General features: G+C 49.2%; 1 protein-coding gene across 2 annotated transcripts in view; it reads left to right on the top strand.

The window, feature by feature from the left end:
* PAX9 (paired box 9) overlaps nt 1-21,109 on the top strand; it is a 181,723-nt gene that overhangs the window by 2,590 nt on the left and 158,024 nt on the right. The window lies entirely within an intron of this gene.

Raw genomic sequence — 21,109 nt, 5'->3', positions numbered from 1 at the left:
AGCCATTATATATATATATAGTTGTAATTGCATACACAGCAAACGGGGCCAGCGCAGGGGCGCGCCAGCAGGGGCATGGCAAGGTAAGGTTTCCATCGCACTGTTACAGAAGGGAGACATCCCGGCCGCCACAAGGCGTATATTGGCCTCCAGATTAGTGATGGCTTCAGGCTGTGTGCGGGGAGGAGGATTGTGGGGAACTGGTGCCTGGCGAGGTTGGCACGAGGCCTTGAACCGGGTGTCCTGGTCACGTGCTTGGGGGTCACCACCAGCCATATCACAACCCCCAAAAAAGGACTAGATGGCGCACCCAGAGGTGCAATCACTGCGGCCAAATTGTGAGCCTTACACCAGGGGTGCTGCTGGTCATTCTACAGGACTCATTTTCTGGCCTTACACCAGGGTGCTTCTGGCTATCCTATAGAACTCATCTTCTGGCCTTACCCTGGGTGTGCTTCTGGCTATCCTATAGAACTCATCCTCTGGCCTTACACAGGGGGTGCTGCTGGTCATCCCAAAGGACTCATCTTCTGGCCTTACACCGGGTGTGCTTCTGACTATCCTATAGGACTCATCCTCTGCCTTACACCAGGTGTGCTTCTGGCTATCCTATAGGACTCATCCTCTGGCCTTACACCGGGTGTGCTTCTGGCTATCCTATAGGACTCATCCTCTGGCCTTACACGGGGGTGCTGCTGGTCATCCCATAGGACTCATCTTCTGGCCTTACACTAGGGTTTTGCTGGTCATTGATAGTACACACCTTTAGTCATGCATTGTGGAAGGGTCCCGGGTCACCATATAAGGGGAGGTGTTGCAGGGCTCGGATGAGACACATTTTGACCTCACGGCGGTGGTGTCTTGGGGGTACAGGGGGGCGCACGAAAACGGCGGGGGTAGGGCGGACTCTGCTGGCCACACGATGAGGCTTCTTAAGACTCCAGCAGGAGAAGAAAACGAAAAGAAACCCGCAGCCGTGTAAATACCCGGAAGTGGCCCCTGTGTGGAGAACGAAGAGTGTCCATGGAGTCCAGGGGCCCCCGGGCTCCCCACTGGTGGATTCTGGGGGTCCGCCACATGCGTGAATGTAGATGTACCCGAATGCTAGCCCGTGGCGGGGGGCCGAAGAGCATCCCCCCCACCCCCTGCGCGCTAATAGACTATTCGATTGGAGAATCAGGAAGTGACGTGGGGTTGTTACACGAAAGGTCAGCCGCGCTTAATATTAATTAAAGGTTCACAGTGCCCCGGGGACGGGGGGGGGGGGTCGACAGTGGTGCTGCTCAGCACAGTCCGGCGTTGGGGACTGGCAGAGAGGGCCTCGCAGTTGCGACCCCCATCACGGGTTACGGATCTGCTCTACTGTGCACAGAAAGACGCCCCCGCACCCCCCCCCCCCAGAGGGGTCCCTCATGAACTCTAGTCACACAGGGCTCCCCCCCGAACCCCCTCCCGCCTTTCCCGCGCAGAGAAAGCCCAGCAGTGCCACCCCTCGCAGCGGGGTTTCCAGAGAGGGGCCCGCAACGAGACCCCCCGCAGCGGGGCCCCGCCCCCTCCTGTGCAGAGTGGGACCCCTATGACGCCCCCAGGCCTGCGGGCGCTCGCGCAATCAGCGGCTCTTCCCAGGCAGGAAGTTCACAGGAGACATAATTGGAGCAATTCTGCTGCCTTACCGCCCCCCCCCCGCCCCCGCTGACTGCCCCCTCCGCCGCGGCGCAAATTGCTCTCTTTCTGGAGGTTAAACACATGTTTCCTCCCAGCCCTGCCTGCACGCGTGCACACACACACGCACGTGGCCAAACATTCACGCTGTGTGCGTGTGTACGTGTGCAGTCACAAGGCGAGCATGTTACAGATGTGTGCAGTGCGACCTCTTCCTGCGCGCTGTGCATTCAGATTCACGGGTGCAGGCGTGCAGACCTGCACTGTACTGTTTATTTATATAGCGCCTACACAGTGTTTCAAAGCGCTGAAGGAGGGTGGGAACAAGGGGAAAAAAAACAACAAGCCCTTGAAGTTCTGAGGCGATAATAGTCCGCACGGGCAGAGTAAGTGCCTAAAATACAATTAGTAGCATAGATAAGAGCAGGCCTTGCGCGATTCTGCAGTGTTACCAGTGCAAGTAGGGAGTGTAGACGGGGAGAGCAGACTATATATATATACACACACACACACAGACACACACGGCTTTGTTTTTTTAATGAAACGAAGTTCCTGACATATAACCAGTTATCTGTATACATTGCAATATGAAATTATAATGCTACCAGCGCACGTATTTGTCTTCTGAGCTGCCTTACCGTATGCATAGAAGTGTACACCTTCCATTACTGCACAGGGCGTCAGTTGTGTGCAAAAGCACAGCCGTTTCTCAGCATTGTGTCTTTCACGTTGTTTCATTTTGCGCCTAGACGCCCTTGGGTTAAGAGCGCTGTACAAATGCATACATCAAAATAAATAATAAAAAACGGAAGCAGTGAAACACAGAGTGGGGGCCCGATTCACAAAGAAGGCCCGGAAAGGGCGCAGAGTATCTGCGCAAAGCCCGAGATTCGGCGCGCAATCATAGCGCGTCCAGTCGATTCGCGAGTAAATGGCGCAAACCCCAAGCGCGCAGAAGGCCGAAGGCAGCCGCCGACACGTTCCTTCTGGAAAGTGAAACTGGAAACGGCTCGGTGGCACCGGCCGCACATGTCTGACCTCTGCAGAGAATTGCGCGTGTCTGCGCTCGGCAGAAGCCTGCATTTTCCTGGGAGTCCAGTTAAATAAGAGACAGCCCCCGGGGGCTGACTGCCGTTTGCCAGCTTGAGCCTTGGCTCGCCCCTCGTCCACTGTAGACACACTGCGAATGATTTCTGCTATCAGAGCCAGACGATGTGGCCGCAGTCGGCGCTTGGGGTCCGGTGTGGGAGACTGTTGCGGGCGCAGTTTTGCGACACAGGCTGCTCCCGCAGCTCATATGTGTGATCAGAAGTACACGCTTCTGCCAGTGCTCTGATAACGTGGACATGAACAACAATACCAGGTCTTGGCGTGACTGTTTCCAGCTCACTCCCCACTCTTCTAAGCGCCTTAATAAGAGATGGTGCTCAATGTATTGAGCTCGGAAGGAGCCTGGGAGGATTGGCCATGGTGAAGTGCCGTGCCGTCTTTCCTCATGTCAGCAGCAAGCGCTGAACCCGCGAGCTATACGCCGAGCTTGTCAGCAGCAAGCGCTGAACCCGCGAGCTATACGCCGAGCTTCGAGCATGACTTGCAGGCCTCTCGGAAGCTTTTATAGTGAATCGTTGCGACCGGAAGTATTGGCGATGGTTGCGATTCCCAGTAAAATGTTTCTGTACTTTTGCGATGAAACTGCGCGATATGTTTTTGATATTAGCCGTGAGATATATCGCGTGATCCAGGAATGGATATTCTCTCTTCGAGGGTGTGGACGCTGCTGTCGATATTTGCGATCGACACGATTGCGTTTTTGTAGTCGGTATTTGTGATTGTAGGTACAGATTCATGGAATTATTTGCGCCTAAAAACGGGGATTTGTGCGCTATTCTGCCCGAAAATCCCTGTTTAACAAATGGGGATTTGCGGGAAGAATGGCGCACAAATCCCCGTTTTTCGGCGCAAAAAATTCCATGAATCAGTTCTAAGATGTTTTTTGTAGCCGTTCGTTGCGATTATAAGTATAGTCGATGTTGTAAGTATACCATGTTTTCGTAGTCAATATTTGCCATCGTACGTATGGGATGTTTTCATAGTGCACATTTCCAACCGTAAATACAGTCGATATTTGCGATTCGCGTTTGTACATATAGCATGTTTTTGTAGCCGATATTTGCAAGTGTGAGTCTAGTCGATATTTGTGGTCATAAGTATGGGATGTTTTCTTAGTACATTTGCATTCAGGGTCGGACTGAGCCACACAATTGTCTCGGACACCAATAAAACAGTGGCCCACGGTGGAAAACGGCGATTCGTTCCTTTTGTGACGCTCCTTGAATAATACCCATGGGGGAGATTTTTGATAAAATGGGATGCAAGTTGTGCATTTTAAAGAATATTTATTCAGCAACAGTGGTCAAACTGTTAGCTGCAGAGTGAAGTAACTCATCAAACTGTACCACATTGCTAAAAAAACGGGCCCACATCAGCATTTTGCGTTGTTCGTTCTGCCATGGGCCTATTGCCTTATATACCAGCCCAAGCCTGTTTGCAATCGTAAATATAGTCGATATTTGCGATTGTAAGCATACGATGTTTTTGTAGTCAATATTTGCGAACGATCGTAAGTCTAGAATGTTTTTGTACTCGATAGTTGCACTCGTAAATATAGTCGATATTTCCAATCGTAAGTATATCATGTTTTTTTAGTTGGTATTTGCGATCGTAAGTCTAGGATGCTTTTGTAGTCGATATTTGCAATCGTAAATGTAGTCGATATTTGCAATCGTAAGTCTGGGATTTTTTTTAATTGGTATTTGTGATCGTAAGGATAGTCGATATTTCTGATCGGATGTGTGGGATGTTTTTTAGTTGATATTTGCGATCGGATGTGTGGGATGTTTTTTAGTTGGTATTTCTGATCGGATGTGTGGGATGTTTTTTAGTTGGTATTTCTGATCGGATGTGTGGGACGTTTTTTAGTTGGTATTTGCTATCGGATGTGTGGGATGTTTTTTAGTTGGTATTTGCTATCGGATGTGTGGGATGTTTTTTAGTTGGTATTTGCGATCGGATGTGTGGGGTGTTTTTTAGTTGGTATTTGCGATCGGAGATGTGTGGGATGTTTTTTAGTTGGTATTTGCGATCGGATGTGTGGGATGTTTTTTAGTTGGTATTTGCGATCGGATGTGTGGGGTGTTTTTTAGTTGGTATTTGCGATCGGATGTGTGGGGTGTTTTTTAGTTGGTATTTGCGATCGGATGTGTGGGGTGTTTTCTTTGCCTGTTGCAATAGTGGATGCGTGTGATTGGCTGCCTCGCCTTCTGATGGCCGATAGTTCTGATCGGAAGTATAGGGTGCCGCTGTTATGGGGGGGGGGATGCTTGCCCCCAGGCGCGCAGAAGGAGCAGTTGGTTGGTGTTTGCGCTGCTTCCTGGCGCTGTTGTGAATTGTTTCTATTTCTCCGTTTCTTCGGAAGGTCCATGGAACAGTAGCTTCTGCGCGGGGCCGGGGGTGGGCTCGTCCGCGAGCTTCTTTCGGAGTCGATTTGCACTCAGGGGCTTGACCTCCGGTTTGGGTAACACTGGAGGTCGTCCAGATGCTGATGGGTTAGTGGCTGTAATCGCTCACTTAATTAATAGTGTGTGCATGTGTGTGCTGTGTACCACGTGCACAGCTGGCGTGTCCTCTGAGAGGCGGCGGCTGTCTATCAGGGCAGATACCTCAGTGAGTAAAGTGCGGATTTCTGAGGCCTTGCTTTGGATTGCTACGGTGGCACGGTGCCCTCCTGACGTCCACTGACAGTAAAGAGCCTTTCCAATGCAAGCAAGCGGCAACGCTGCCAAGCCTGCGCTAAGGGAAAGAATTGCAATGCAAGCAAGCGGCAGCGCTGCAAAGCCTGCACCTCGGGAATGAATTGCAATGCAAGCAAGCGGCAGCGCTGCAAAGCCTGCGCCAAGGGAATGAATTGCAATGCAAGCAAGCGGCAGCGCTGCAAAGCCTGCGCCAAGGGAAAGAATTGCAATGCAAGCAAGCGGCAGCGCTGCAAAGCCTGCGCTAAGGGAAAGAATTGCAATGGAAGCAAGCGGCAGCGCTGCAAAGCCTGCGCCAAGGGAAAGAATTGCAATGCAAGCAAGCGGCAGAGCTGCAAAGCCTGCGCCTCGGGAATGAATTGCAATGCAAGCAAGCGGCAGCGCTGCAAAGCCTGCGCCTCGGGAATGAATTGCAATGCAAGCAAGCGGCAGCGCTGCAAAGCCTGCGCCTCGGAAATGAATTGCAATGCAAGCAAGCGGCAGCGCTGCAAAGTCTGCACCTCGGGAAAGAATTGCAATGCAAGCAGGCGGCAGCGCTGCAAACCCTGCACCAAGGGAAAGAATTGCAATGCAAGCAAGCGGCAGCGCTGCAAAGCCTGCACTAAGGGAAAGAATTGCAATGCAAGCAAGCGGCAGCGCTGCAAAGCCTGCACCTCGGGAATGAATTGCAATGCAAGCAAGCGGCAGCGCTGCAAAGCCTGCGCCAAGGGAAAGAATTGCAATGCAAGCAAGCGTACAGCGCTGCAAAGCCTGCGCCTCGGAAATGAATTGCAATGCAAGCAAGCGGCAGCGCTGCAAACCCTGCACCAAGGGAAAGAATTGCAATGCAAGCAAGCGGCAGCGCTGCAAAGCCTGCGCCTTGGGAAAGAATTGCAATGGAAGCAAGCGGCAGAGCTGCAAAGCCTGCGCTAAGGGAAAGAATTGCAATGCAAGCAAGCGGCAGCGCTGCAAAGCCTGCGCTAAGGGAAAGAATTGCAATGGAAGCAAGCGGCAGAGCTGCAAAGCCTGCGCCTCGGGAAGGAATTGCAATGCAAGCAAGCGGCAGAGATGCAAAGCCTGCGCCTCGGGAAAGAATTGCAATGCAAAACCAGCGCTAAGGGAAAGAATTGCAATGGAAGCAAGCGGCAGAGCTGCAAAGCCTGCGCTAAGGGAAAGAATTGCAATGCAAGCAAGCGGCAGCGCTGCAAAGCCTGCGCTAAGGGAAAGAATTGCAATGGAAGCAAGCGGCAGAGCTGCAAAGCCTGCGCCTCGGGAAAGAATTGCAATGCAAGCAAGCGGCAGCGCTGCAAAGCCTGCGCCTAGGAAAAGAATTGCAATGCAAAGCCTGTGCCTAGGGAAAGAATTGCAATGGAAGCAAGCGGCAGCGCTGCATAAGGACAGTCTGGGGACTGTATCTGCGCTTTTCTGACTTGCACAGTCAAGGGTTACACTTGATTGTATCACTCGGCATTTCTCACCGAAGATTCACGTTTAAACTCATGAATTAAAATATAGCCAGTGAAGGTCAAAAGCAAAAGTCTTCATTTATTCTGTAAAACGTGCACTCGGCTACAATGTAAGGCGGCGTTTAGGACTTTGGCGCGACTCTCAGAGAGGCGCCGCAGAGTGAGGCTGGGCACCCGCAGAGGGCCCTTCCACTCATAGAAGACCTCACTCTCGGAATGCCCGCAAGTCGCTGCGGACTTACTGGCAGGAAGTCGGGAGTCAGTGACGTGCCAGCCCGCGTTAGCCCCTGGCTGCTGTAGGTGGGCAGGTCTCACTTACATGACAGCAGGTAAGTACTTAGGTAATGGGTCCTTTCCGTGCATCGTGCCCGCGCCCCGCGCTCGCTCCGAGTCCATAGGCAGTTTGCATGGGTTTAATGCATATTAGAACACCCTAGCGAGTGTTCTGTGATGGGGATTGGTCCATCTGCAGGCTATACGCACTGGTATAGCCCGCAGATTGATTACAGCCCGTAGTTCGGGCTGCATGTGTATTCCGGAATGCAAAGAGTTAACTTTCCGTTCCGAAATACACCTTGTATAGCAACAAGAAACAAAGGAGAGCAAAGGAAACGCGTTCCCAGCGTGAGGCGCAAAGGCACGAAATAATAAAAGCACCGCAATGCAAACGCTTTCCCGGCGTTCCCTGCGGTCTGACATGAGCTGCAGAAGTTTATATTCACCGAGGAAATGAAAGGGGATGTTGCAGGCGCTGCTCAAGGTTCAGTGTTGCATGAAAATGGCAACGAAGGGACCGGGCACAGAAAGCCAAGTACATTAAATGTATGTACATGTGGCGTTTGCACAAGTTTGTTAACTTGCATATTTGTGTGGAGTAGCTAGTGGCTAACAGTTGTGTAGTGGAGGCGAGGGGGAAGCACACCTGAAGTTATTAGAACAGGGGGCAGGCATACACACACCTGATTACACTTGGGTCGCACACTCCTCCCACCATCCTATAAAAAAGGATTGAAATACAAAAAATGTCTGCAAGATTTATTAACCATTTTGCAATTTTTTGTACTTCAATTAAACATGTCTCATTTATTCAACTTTAATTAAACAGTGAGGGTTTTCTAATAGCTTTATAGACCTGCAGCGAGGGCCATACCGGGCGTTATGGTCCCTCATACCTCGTTAACACGGTCTTCAGAGCCCATAACGCCCGGAACGGCCCTCGCTGCAGGTCTATAAAGCTATATTAACGGCCGCATGCAGGAGTTAGGTTAATCAACCTGGGCACTACGTGGTCACCCATAACCAGAGTGCAGGCAACTGCTGTATGAGTGCGCGTGTGTGTGCCGTTATTAACTGTTCTAGCGCTCATTTACTCAGCAAGGCTTCAGGGCACATGTAAATGCAAAGCCTGAACGACTTCTTTCAACACTGCCGAGCAATGCACACTGGTGAACAATGCTAGCGTTAGACTGGTGCTGCACTTGTGCAGAAAACTACCTCTAGACTGGTGCACTAGTTCCGAATAGTACCTCTGGACTGGTGCACTAGTGCAGAATAGTACCTCTGGACTGGTGCACTAGTTCCGAATAGTACCTCTCGACTGGTGCACTAGTGCAGAATAGTACCTCTGGACTGGTGCACCAGTTCCGAATACTACCTTTGGACTGGTGCACTAGTGCAGAAAAGTACCTCTGGACTGGTGCACTAGTTCCGAATAGTACCTCTGGACTGGTGCACTAGTGCAGAATAGTACCTCTGGACTGGTGCACCAGTTCCGAATACTACATTTGGACTGGTGCACTAGTGCAGAATAGTACCTCTGGACTGGTGCTCTAGTGCAGAAAGTACCTCTAGCCTTGTGCACTGGTGCAGACTACTACCTCTGGAACGGTGCACTGGTGCACTAGTGCAGAATAGTGCCTCTGCACTGCTGCAAATGCGCTCTTTGCACTGGCCGGTCCTTGCACACGTCGATGCATGATAATTCGCCCCCATGGTGCGATCGGGAGTGATTCGGCCCTCGGAGAGCAGCAATGACACTTGGAAGAGGGGGCGGGGGCTGCGAGGGGGGACTAAGGTCCTTGGGGCCAGAGGGGGGTCACGTTTGGTTCAAGGGACGGCTGCTGCCCCGTGCAGCCGGTGTTCCCAGCCTGGACCCGGCAAACATCTCCCTCCGCTCCGGGACTGCGAGGAGCATCTCCCCGGCTCTGGGAAGACAGCCCCCTCTCGTCGCCGGAGCCCCCCCCCAGGCCCTCCCTCCCACAGGAGCTCAGGTTCCTGCCCCCAGGCCCTTGTCATGCTCAGAATGCGTGGACCGTGCACTGGAAATTGAATTACAAATTGAGAGTGTTCCGAGGTGCCTCCACCATTTCCGCCTTTATTAACTCCACACTGTGGGGGGGCAGGGGGGGGGCGCGTGGGAGGGGGCCGTCGAAGGGCTGTCTGCGGAGTGGGCTCCCTCCCAGGCCTGAGAGCTGCGAGCACAGAGCGCCTCTGCCTGCCATAGGCCCGGGGAGGGGGTGCGGGGGGTGGGGGAGAGGAGAAGAGGGGGGGGTTCTATGGGGGGGGGGTGATGAAATGCACGTAAGAAAAGAAGAGAACAAAATAAAGCAACAGAGGGAGAGGAGAAAGAAGAAAAAGAAAGACCGAAAAAGGGGAGACCCTGTACCGAAAAAGAGAGAACGAAAAGGGAAAGGGAGTTATTGAAAAAAGGCGAGGCAGAAAAAGAGAAGTATAGAAAAGAAAAAAGAGACTGGGAGAGAGGGAATGAAAGGAAAAGAAAGGGAAAAAAGAACGTGCGTCCATATAAAGAAAGGTGAGGCCGAAGAAACGTACAATAGAAAAGAGAATGAACGTGTAACTAAATAAAAACAAACAAGGGAAAGAAAGAAAGGAGGGAAGGAAGGGAGGGAGGGAGGGAGGGAGGAAGGAAGGAAGGAAGGAAGGAAGGAAGGAAGGAAGGAAGGAAGGAAGGAAGGAAGGAAGGAAGGAAGGAAGGAAGGAAGGAAGGAAGGAAGGAAGGAAGGAAGGAAGGAAGGAAGGAAGGAAGGAAGGAAGGAAGGAAGGAAGGAAGGAAGGAAGGAAGGAAGGAAGGAAGGAAGGAAGGAAGGAAGGAAGGAAGGAAGGGGGGGAGGGAGGGAGGGAGGAAGGAAGGAAGGAAGGAAGGACGAGGAAGGAGAAAAAAGTGTATGAAACAAAAAGAAATAAAGAAACAGACACAGGGAGGGGAGAGCGAAAGAAGGTGAAAGTGAGATAAAAAGAAATGAAAGAAAGAGAAACCCGTGAGACGAAACCCGTGATATTTAAAAAAGAAAACAAGAAATGTACGAAAGAAATAAGAAAATGTCAGAAAGAAAGAGAAAAATCAAATTGAAGCATGAACAAAATCACGAAAAAACCTAAGAGAAGGAGTGTAAGCAGGAGGGAAAGTGAGAAATTAATGGCGGGAAGACGAGGAGTGTAAGCAGGAGGGAAAGTGAGAAATTAATGGCGGGAAGACGAGGAGTGTAAGCAGCAGGGAAAGTGAGAAATTAATGGCGGGAAGACGAGGAGTGTAAGCAGGAGGGAAAGTGAGAAATTAATGGCGGGAAGACGAGGAGTGTAAGCAGGAGGGAAAGTGAGAAATTAATGGCGGGAAGACGAGGAGTGTAAGCAGCAGGGAAAGTGAGAAATTAATGGCGGGAAGACGAGGAGTGTAAGCAGCAGGGAAAGTGAGAAATTAATGGCGGGAAGACGAGGAGTGTAAGCAGCAGGGAAAGTGAGAAATTAATGGCGGGAAGACGAGGAGTGTAAGCAGCAGGGAAAGTGAGAAATTAATGGCGGGAAGACGAGGAGTGTAAGCAGGAGGGAAAGTGGAAAATGAGTGGCGGGAAGGGAACCCAGTTAAGAGAAAGGGGAAAAGAAACAATGACCAGGAAACGGCTGAGGGGAAAAAGTCCGAGAAAGAATGACATTAAAGAGAAGCTAAGAGAGGATGGACCAGGGAATGACGCAGCAACAGTGAGATGAAGAAGAAGGGCCGCTAAGAAGGAAGTGACGGACGCTGGGGGCGAGGGGGGGGGCGACTACTGAGGTCGCGAGAGGAGAAGAGGCGCCGAGCCCCTCCCGGTAATTAAGGAAAAGAGCGGGTCCTCCTTTTCTCCCACAAGATGAGGAGTGAGACTCCGCTGTGTGGGGATTGCCCCCGGAGTCTGGCACATGTGCGGCCCATTACACACCAAGCTTGGGGGGTACAGAGGGGCACCGAGCCAGGGTGGCAGTGACACCCCCCAGGCTGCATGGGCCTATCTCCGACCCATGCACCGCAATCACTAGGAGTGGCAATTACTTTGGACACCCAGGCAGTCCGCACTGAGAACCGTTTCCAGGTTTCACCGTGGGGCCATCCTATTCACTGTGTTGGCTTCGCTATGTCAGGGCCATCCCAATCACGGCACACACTAACCGGGGCCAGAGTCATTCCACCACAGGACCCTCCCGTTCACGGCATAGACTAACCGAGGCCAGAGTAATTCCACCACAGGACCCTCCCGTTCCCTGCATAGACTAACCGAGGCCAGCGTCATTCCACCACAGGACCCTCCCGTTCCCTGCATAGACTTACGGAGGCCAGCGTTATCCACCACAGGACCCTCCCGTTCCCTGCATAGACTAACGGAGGCCAGCGTAATCCACCACAGGACCCTCCTGTTCGCTGCATAGACTAACCGAGGCCAGGCCACTACAGGGCCAGACTGCCGCAGGCCGGTCCCGTGCATAGCGTCACGGGGACATGGCACGCATGAATGACTCTTCTACGTAGCGCTTAATACGGGAGGCCAGTCTCTAAGCGGGAACCGGGATTCGGGCCTGTGTCCCGCGTTACCCCTGACCTATCCTCCCACCCGATGTGGAATAAAGTATAACACAACCACAGGACCCTCCCGTTCGCTGCATAGACTAACCGAGTCCAGAGTCATTCCACCACAGGACCCTCCCGTTCGCTGCATAGACTAAACCGGACCAGAGTCATTCCACCACAGGACCATCCCATTCACGGGACGGGCTATCCTCTTCCTAGCACCTAAAGGCTGCAGTGTAGATTTTGCTCTGGCGCCCAAGCTACTGTCCTCCTCTTACTACCGCGCCCCCTCCCGCCGCACCCCGAAATATTGTACCCGTGGGCCAGGCTGGAGTGACCCCATCCTGACTGGCAAGGAATGTTGCGGTGCAGCTGGGCCTCGGAGCGAAGGTCAGGAGGCAATGGGCGCCGCATCCCTCGAGTCTTTGGGACGTCTGCCGCTGCCCCTTCACTTTCGGGCACGCCTGCCATTGGGAGCCCTCTAGCGCCACATCCCGCTGAGCTATCCTGCAGGCACTGGCTTGAGCGGCCACCCGACCCTCAGCTATCACCGTTACACCTCCGCATTTAGACACGTTTAAGGTGGGATTGCTGCAGGTACAGCTGTGTGTGTAGGGTTTCATGTGAGGTGTGGTGACGTCCCGGGCATGTCCCTTAAGAGGTGACTGGTGGGTGACTGGAATGGGGAGGGGCACAACGCTGCATGCTGTGGGGGGGGGGAGGGGGCGAGACTGAGAGTATTGGTGGGCGTCTAAGCTGATGTTTCTGTCAGTCACTGTGTTTCTTCAGTAGCGATAGCACCGTTTATTTATTTATCCCATTTGTTTACAGCGCCCAGACCCGTAGGTATCACGGCGCTAGTACAGACATTGGTAACATTGGAAACAATGTGTGTCATAGACAAGAGTGTGTACAGTTAGTGTTGGCATGGCTTGTGGCAAGTGGCCGAAATTCGGCCTGGGAGGAATTGGGGATTTCCGATGCATGGAACTATTTGCGTGAAAAACGCAGATTTGCGCGCCTTTCTACCCGAAAATCCCTGTTTGAAGTATAGGGATTTACAGCCAGAAAGGCGCGCAAATCTGCGTTTTCACGCAAATAATTCCATGAATCGGGCTAAAGTTCGCTGCTTCAATTTCTCCTGATGAGCGAAACTGGCCATTTTTTGTATTTTCTTGGCCAACATTTCAGATGTGTTCGTGATGTGTTCCTGAAATGTTGACCCATTGGGGCGATGCCCCTTAGTTACTTGAAATGTCCGGCATCTGGTCTTTGGGGGAAAACCTGACATTGTGAGTAAACAACGAAATTCGCGGAAAGCGGCGAATTATGAGAAAAAAATGCAGGCCAAAATTAAAGGGTCGAATTGAGTAATTTGACTGAACTCTGCAGGGACCCCGCGAAAATGGGCGCACGCCTAGATTGCCAGGTGGAATGACAGGCGCTAATCACCCCCGGAAAGACAGCCCTTCGGGTTACTACAGCGCTTTGAAAACTCCCCTCTGAAGAAAAGCGCCGCCCGTCTGCCAAGGCTACACAATAACTCAACAAAAGTTGGCAGTAACCCCTAATTACCTTAGGGGGGAAAAAAAGGCAAAATTGCACGGGGAAGAAAAATCCACTCCACCGCCGTTGGCACCCTACCCCACCCCCCAAACCCCCCGCCCCTTTACAGAGAAAAATCCCCTCCGCACACACACACTTGAATCAGTAGTAATTTGGGCCCACCCCGCGGTTTGCGGCGTAGAATGAGTGAGTGTGTGTGTTTGGGGGGGGGGCAGGGATGCGTACTTATTTGATGGTGGGCCACTGATCCCAATGCAGCGCGGGGGTTCAGGCGGGGGGGTGCATGCCTGCTGCTGACATGACTACATTCATGTATTTTATAGGAGGCGGTAGTTAGCGACAGCAGCATGTATTACGCGGACATCATTCATTTGGCGGTAATTAATGACAATGCGTGCTTTGCCACCTGCCATAATTCCTCCTGACGGTATTTATCACGACAGCGATGCCAAAACGCCAACAGACATGCACAGCGCCAACGCGAGCGTGGCAGAGCGCTAATTACCGCGTGCGAGTGGGAACGCCCGCTTAATGGCCGCTGCTTGCCCTCACGACCCTAGCGCCGGCTCGTGTAAGGGCGCCGCTTTTCTCCTCACTGTCACCCCAGCTGCGGGGACAGGATGTCCGCAATTTATACCAATTCTTGAAAGCACATCGAATAAAGGCGTAAAGAACTAGCAGCAGGACTCCCGCCGTAATGGCGTGCTGGAAAAATAACCAGGCAACTCTTGCATGTAGGCGCTACGACGATTAGCGCTTGAATGATGTGTTTTTCTCTTCTGGCCGTTAATCAAGAAAGCGCTCTGTGAGTTCATGGCGCCCATCAACGCGTCTTCACTGCAGGGACCGGCTATAGGGTGAACGCGTGTGCAGCTAAGAATGTTGAAATGTGGAGCTCAAAACACAATGCCATGACAGCACTAAACCCAAAGTACGGGGGGAGTGGGGGGGGGCGGGGTTCATAATTACACAAGTGAGGAACAGGATGAAAGGAGGAGTCATGCAGAAACAGCGGCCTGGCTATTTCCTAGCTGCACGCCAATGGAGAGGCACCGAGTTGCACTGGTGCAGAACAGGATGAAAGGAGGAGAGGGGGGCCTGGCTGTGGATTAGAGGACCCACTGGCCTGCTGCCTACCCATCCTGCAGACTGGGGCTTGCCATGGTGCACCTGATGGCGCAGCGGGGCTAAAACACGGTGGTATGCAAGGGTGCCCAGGGCAATGCCAGTGGTTCAGACTCATTCAAAACCTTCCACTCATCCTTTTTTTGGTTGTACTCTGTTGTTGACCTTGGCCCATAAGATTAGTTAGGTTAGTTACGCTCGCTATTCCACCAGTTGTCTAGGTGAATACATTTGGGGAGGGGGTTCACGGGGTACAGAGACAGAAAATAAACCTCTTTGAGCGGCAACGTTGTGGTGGAGAAGGACGTCGGTGAATGTGTGCCGTAACGCGAGGCTGGGACCCTGGTGTCTATTGTGTGAACTGGAACACGGCTTCGAAGAACACCTTGATGCCCCCCAAGCAAGGTTTGCCCGCACCCCCTTCTGGGGGCACAGGTTGAACACTTTCCAGGTGCCTGCTTTCCGCATCTGCCCGGCATGTGGGTCAGGAGGGGAGGGCGTGGCACGGTCTGCTCTTAAGTGACGGCTCTATACTCCTTAGCACGCAGTCCTGGAAGCCTTTTTGGAGACGGAGCCCCTATGCACTTCAGACGCTGACATGCCCCCCGTGCAAATCACCCGTGAGGTTGGGTCCCACCCCTTGGCACCCGACCCGAGGGTGTTCCGGGGCCTTTACAGGATACGTTGCAGGATACTTTCCACTTCTGAGTGGCTGGTGAGGGGCTTTAAGGTTTACACCTGTGTTAGTACCTCGCCACCTGATGAAGCTTAGGTTGGTATATTTTGAATATTTTTAAATGTTAATATGAGAATGTTGAGATCCAACGTCGCATCTGAGTAAGCTACAAGGGAGACATAGAGACCCTCAACTCTGTTTGTTTAAAGTATTATGGGCTGGGTGAGCTTCCAGTTTTCGATGCGGCGAAAAAATAAAGAGATGAGAAAAACTTGATGTGTTTTTTTGGTGATTCTTTTTAATTGAACGTATTGAAATTATAGCCTGTATGGATGATACGTGTTTCGGCAGGTTTACATTGCCTTTTTCAAATCCAGGCTAGACATACATGTGACATGAATGGAAAAAGAACAACATTAAAAGAAACAAATGAACCAAAAATCATACTAGGTCTCTCTTAAAAGACCATTAAGAAAAATCATTAAACATTCCATCATTGGTACAAATAAAGTGCTCTTAATGCTGGACACGAGTGCAAATTGGACTGATAGCCTGTAATGGCTTAATTCATGCTAGAGATTCAGTCAAAAGGAAGTGCGGAAAAGTTTGGGAGGGGAAGTGGAGAGAGTGGTTTGTGCAGAAAGAAAGGTAGTGGTGTGAGTGGTGTGATTAGATATGACCAAAAACAAAGAGCAGATCGAACATGTTGACAATTGCAGCATGAAACAGAATCTTACCCTTATTTGCTTTGTTAAATATCCCCGTAATGCGAGGGAAACAGCACCTCATGGGTTCAAAGGACAATAAACAAGACATTAAATTCATTGGTTTACTGAAAATTCTGAGGAACAAAAGAGGTAGCAATCAAGAACTATAACTGAGAAGAGCAGAAGCCAGACTAATTTGGCGCTATCGATCTGTAGAACACGGACTGAACTCAGACAATGAGACGACACATTTCCTGTAACACAGTTTTTGCTTCGTCACATTGTGTCTCTTCATGTTGAACCAGTATTATGATTTGTATCCTGTATCATCAATGTGTGCTGCTTCCCATATATTGTGAACATGTGTGCACATACATTTCTCCTTTTAACTCCTGGCACTAAATAGAATGTCTATTGTCTATGTGAGCAGCATGTACTCTGCTATTTTCATAAAAACCCATGGTTTTGGAGTTTGTTTCTATACATTGTGCACACATATGCACACACTTTTATTTTAAATACCTGGCGCTAATAAAGCCACGCCTACTGTCTATGGAATAGCTTTGACTCTGCTATTCTCATAAAAACTCATGTTTTTGGCTCACTCGCTCTCTTCTTCCCTTGTGCTAATGTTCTATTCCAACTGCACTAACCAGAATGGATCACACGTGGTGGTTGGTACCAACAGCTGGAGAACGGCACTTAGCTGGACAGAATTCTTGTGGACCCCACTAGAAATGATCACTTTTCGAAATGATTCTTGTGCTGGATGATAGTAACGTACTTTTCGGATCGGGACTAACGTCCGTGATTTTTTTATAACCTCGTACCATCGTACATCTTAGAATGGGCAATTTTCCCATCTAATACTAAGGCCAGACGCAGCACATTTCCCAAAACATGGCCCCCAAGACTAAAACAAAGGTGGGACTTTATAATGAAACATAGAGTCCGCGCAGGGAACGCGGACCACCCTGCACACTATGAGGTAAGACCTCGCTCTCTGCCCACCCACACCAGGGGGGGTCCTTTAACAACGTTGCACACGTGAATCTCCAATTTTATTTTTCAATTGCTCCTTAGTGTCGCATGCGCATGGAATGTTTCATCTGACTAATTACTATTAATAGCCTCCCTCAACTGCCTATGTTTTGCTCCCAACTGCATTGGGGGAGATTCTAATAAATTAATAATTACCGTAACGTTACACAATGGAATACTGTCTCTAGTACGTGTGGCCATACGTTTCTAGTAGCATTTTTCACTCAAACAACTAAGTTTGCCAAGACTAACTGGGCTGCCTAGAGAGCCCCTAGGGCACATTTTTTTCAAGACACAGATCACAGATGTAAATAGACCCCATCTTTCAATAGAGGACAGCATCTTTTCAACCAGTTCACCACGGCATTTCGGAGTCCATTTTTGGGAACTAATGGGTTCTTCCAGATCTTCTACGCAGGTGGGATTGAACCCATGAGGTACTGTTTCCCCCGCATTATGGGGATATTTAACAAAAGAGAGCGAATGAGCCAAAACCATGAGTTTTTATGAGAATAGCAGAGTCAAAGCTATTCCATAGACAGTAGGCGTGGCTTATTTACGCCAGGTATTTAAAATAAAAGTGTGTGCATATGTGTGCACAATGTATAGAAACAATCTCCAAAACCATGGGTTTTTATGAAAATAGCAGAGTACATGCTGCTCACATAGACAATAGACATTCTATTTAGTGCCAGGAGTTAAAAGGAGAAATGTATGTGCACACATGTTCACAATATATGGGAAGCAGCACACATTGATGATACAGGATACAAATCATAATACTGGTTCAACATGAAGAGACACAATGTGACGAAGCAAAAACTGTGTTACAGGAAATGGGTCGTCTCATTGTCTGAGTTCAGTCCGTGTTCTACAGATCGATAGCGCCAAATTAGTCTGGCTTCTGCTCTTCTCAGTTATAGTTCTTGATTGCTACCTCTTTTGTTCCTCAGAATTTTCAGTAAACCAATGAATTTAATGTCTTGTTTATTGTCCTTTGAACCCATGAGGTGCTGTTTCCCTCGCATTACGGGGATATTTAACAAAGCAAATAAGGGTAAGATTCTGTTTCATGCTGCAATTGTCAACATGTTCAATCTGCTCTTTGTTTTTGGTCATATCTAATCACACCACTCATACCTACTACCTTTCTTTCTGCACAAACCACTCTCTCCACTTCCCCTCCCAAACTTTTCCGCACTTCCTTTTGACTGAATCTCTAGCATGAATTAAGCCATTACAGGCTATCAGTCCAATTTGCACTCGTGTCCAGCATTAAGAGCACTTTATTTGTACCAATGATGGAATGTTTAATGATTTTTCTTAATGGTCTTTTAAGAGAGACCTAGTATGATTTGTGGTTCATTTGTTTCTTTTAATGTTGTTCTTTTTCCATTCATGTCACATGTATGTCTAGCCTGGATATGAAAAAGGCAATGTAAACCTGCCGAAACACATATCATCCATACAGGCTATAATTTCAATACGTTCAATTAAAAAGAATCACCAAAAAAACACATCAAGATGTTCTCATCTCTTTATTTTTTCGGCGCATCGAAAACTGGAAGCTCACCCAGCCCATAATACTTTCGACTTAGTTACATTACATCCAGTGCAGGTGACAGTAATGGTGCAAAGGTTACAGATGGAGTATGATAAACACGTATGCAAGAATAAGTATCCATATACAGAGAGCGAGACACTTCATAAGCAGCCTAGGGATCTGATCAGAGCAGTCAAGATTCCAGTACCTTCTAATATATAGAGGGCTAGGGCTGGCCAGGGGCGTTGTTGGTGGTGAGCCAGTTTATAATGTTGTGCCTGAATATATAGAAAGGTCGGTCTGCTCTCAGAGGAGTGGGTAGGGCATTCCATGTCTGGGCTCCATGACCGGGAAGCTGCCCCCCCGCCTTTTTGAGCTTGAACCTAGGTACTACTAGGCGTGCTGAGTTGATGGTCCTAGTGAGGCGAGTCGAGGAATGTCTGTTAATTCTCTCAGAAAGGTATGTAGGGACTGCGTGATGGAGGCATTTGTGCGTTAGAGATAAGGTTTTGAGCATGATTTTATCTTTGGTGTTGAGCCATTTGCTCTGTCTCCTTAGATGTGAGATAGGTTCTCTCTTGGAAATACCGAGAGCGGCTCTTAAGGCATTATTTTGCAGGGTTTGGATTTTATGGATGAGGTATTTGTCAGCCCCTACATTGCATTCTCGCTGCATCATTGTAACGTGGAGGTGTTATCCTATTGGATGTACTTTCGCAGAACATGTTATTTATTTAATATTTATAATGCGTCTACACAGCAAATGGTGTTTCAAGGCACAAGACAAGAGGGGGTGGGGGGGCAGAGATGAAAAAAACAAAAACGGTCCTACTAGGCCTTGTGTCATTCGGGTCGTGCAAGAGCAGTAACAGGAAGTGGGGGGGTGTGCGGTAGTTAGCAGCTGCAAACTGTTTGATTGTGATGTGGTGTTGATTTATTTGTGATGGTGGAATGAAGGGTATTGATAAAGGCGGTATTAACTGATTGTGATGGAGGAATGAAGGGTATTAATAATGGCGGTCTTGACTGATTGTGATGGTGGAATGAAGGGTATTAATAATGGCGGTCTTGACTGATTGTGATGGTGGAATGAAGGGTTTTGATGATAGTGGTGTTGATTGATTTTGATGGTGGAATGAAGGGTATTGATGATAGTGGTGTTGATTGATTGTGATGGAGGAATGAAGGGTATTGATGATGGTGGTGTTGGTTGATTGTGATGGTGGAATGAAGGGTATTGATAATAGCGGTGTTGACTGATTGTGATGGTGGAATGAAAGGTTTTGATGATAGTGGTGTTGATTGATTGTGATGGTGGAATGAAAGGTATTGATGATGGCGGTTTTCACTGATTGTGATAGTGGAATAAATGGTACTGATGATGGCAGTGTTGACTGATTGTGATAGTGGAATGAAGTGTACTGATGATGGCGGTATTGACTGATTGTGATGGTGGAATGAAGGGTATTGATGATAGTGGTGTTGACTGATTGTGATGGTGGAATTAACGGTATTGATGATGGCAGTGTTGATTGATTGTGATGGTGGAATGAAGGGTATCGATGATGGCAGTGTTGACTAATTGTGATGGTGGAATGAACGGTATTGATGATGACGGTGTTGACTGATTTTGATGGTGGAATGAAGGGTGTTGATGATGGAGGGGTTGACTGATTTTGATGGTGGAATGAAGGGTATTGATGATGGCAGTGTTGATTGATTGTGATGGTGGAATGAAGGGTATTGATGATGGCAGTTTTCACTGATTGTGATAGTGGAATGAATGGTACTGATAATGGCAGTATTTACTAATTGTGATGGTGGATAGAAGGGTATTGATGATGGAATGGTTGACTGATTTTGATGGTGGAATGAAGGGTATTGATGATGGCGGTGTTGATTGATTGTGATAGTGGAATGAATGGTACTGATAATGTCGTTATTGACTGATTGTGTTGGAGGAATGAAGGGTACTGATAAAGGCGGTATTTACTGATTGTGATGGTGGATTGAAGGGTATTGATGATGGAAGGGTTGACTGATTTTGATGGTGGAATGAAGGGTATTGATGATGGCAGTGTTGATTGATTGTGATGGTGGAATGAAGGGTATTGATGATGGCAGTGTTGATTGGTTGTGATGGTGGAATGAAGGGTATTGATGATGGCAGTGTTGACTAATTGTGATGGTGGAATGAAGGGTATTGATGATGGGGATGTTGACTGATTGTGATAGTGGAATGAAGGGTATTGATTATGGCGGAGTTGATTGATTGTGATGGTGGAATGAAGGGTATTGATGATGGCGGTGTTGACTAATTGTGATGGTGTAGTGAAGGGTATTGATGATGGCGGTGTTGACTGATTGTGATGGTGGAATGAAGTGTATTGATGATGGCGGTGTTGACTGATTGTGATGGTGGAATGAAGGGTATTGATGATGGAGGTGTTGACTGGTTGTGATGGTGGAAGGAAGGGTATTGATGATGGCGGTGTTGATTGATTGTGATGCTGGAATGAAGGGTATTGATAATGGTGGTGTTGACTGATTGTGATGGTGGAATGAAGGTCATTGATGATGACAGTGTTGACTAATTGTGATGGTGGAATGAAGGGTATTGATGATAGTGGTGTTGACTGATTGTGATGGTGGAATGAAGGGTATTGATGATGGAGGTGTTGACTGGTTGTGATGGTGG

The sequence above is a fragment of the Ambystoma mexicanum genome, chromosome 14 (assembly GCF_040938575.1).
Source record: "Ambystoma mexicanum isolate Mex_15411 chromosome 14, UKY_AmexF1_1, whole genome shotgun sequence".
NCBI classification, from domain to species: domain Eukaryota; kingdom Metazoa; phylum Chordata; class Amphibia; order Caudata; family Ambystomatidae; genus Ambystoma; species Ambystoma mexicanum.
Note: the sequence above shows the minus strand (reverse complement) of the source record. Positions and strands in the feature narration are given on the sequence as shown.